This window comes from Boleophthalmus pectinirostris, unplaced genomic scaffold (assembly GCF_026225935.1).
Source record: "Boleophthalmus pectinirostris isolate CB_2022bp ecotype Guang Dong unplaced genomic scaffold, ASM2622593v1 HiC_scaffold_14, whole genome shotgun sequence".
NCBI lineage: Eukaryota > Metazoa > Chordata > Actinopteri > Gobiiformes > Gobiidae > Boleophthalmus > Boleophthalmus pectinirostris.
Genome location: NW_026571047.1, coordinates 22,591,732 through 22,592,620, shown reverse-complemented (window position 1 = coordinate 22,592,620; position 889 = coordinate 22,591,732). Strand labels below are relative to the sequence as shown.

The following is an 889-nucleotide window of genomic DNA, read 5'->3' as shown; positions in this document are numbered from 1 at the left end:
TCTGTATTTTATAAAATGTTTTTTATGTAAACGTCTAAACTGTTATTTCCCATTCATTGAATTGGTATATGGGCACCTGGGCTGGCAACCATTTTGTGTGCTGTGGTCCAAGAAAAGAAAGATATCTGATGAAGGCTTTTATTGCCAAAACGTTATTTTGTTAATAAAAAAGCTTTTGCACATCAGCCAACCGAATGTGCTATGCATTTTCTCACCCTTGTCTGGCTGCTCCTTGCATTTGCACCTCTATAAGAATGTTAGTGATCATTTTCTGTTTCTTTTACCTCATCAAAAACAGACCTGGAGTTGTGTTTTGTTTCATTCACACATGTTTGATTAATCCTGTGTTATTTGGCTGTGTACATCACGTCTCCCAGGCTCAAACTGCTCTGTTCCACCTTGTGATGTCATGTAGTGGTAGTTTTCAAGTTAACAGCTTCTTTTACCTTTAGTTCAGCAGCAATTTCAGGGCAGAAATAATCCAAATGATTCTAGTGGCCATACCGGCTTGTCAAAGCCTGATCCCGTCAGATCTCAGAAGCTCAACAAGGCCGGGCCTGGTTAGTACTTGGATGGGAGATCACTGGGAAAATCAGGTGCCACAGGGGGGCGCCAGTCGCAAAAACTGTCTGTTGTGTCCTTAGGCAAGACACTTCACCCACATTGCCGAGTGTGAAAGTGGTGTGAGTGTGAGTGATGGTGGTGGCCAGAGGGACCGATGGCGCCGACTGGCTCAACAGCCGCGCTTCTGTCAGTCTGCCCCCGAGCAGCTGTGGCTACAATAGACGTTTACCATCACCGGGTGTGGAGAAAAAGAATAATGAATCTATCTTTTTTTTTTTAAATGCTCTGTAAAGCATCTTTGTGACATATGTCTGTGAAAAGCGCT

General features: G+C 43.5%; 1 pseudogene; it reads left to right on the top strand.

The window, feature by feature from the left end:
• The first annotated feature begins 490 nt into the window (after window positions 1-490).
• LOC129407943 (5S ribosomal RNA) lies at window positions 491-608 on the top strand (annotated as a pseudogene).
• The last annotated feature ends 281 nt before the right edge of the window (window positions 609-889 follow it).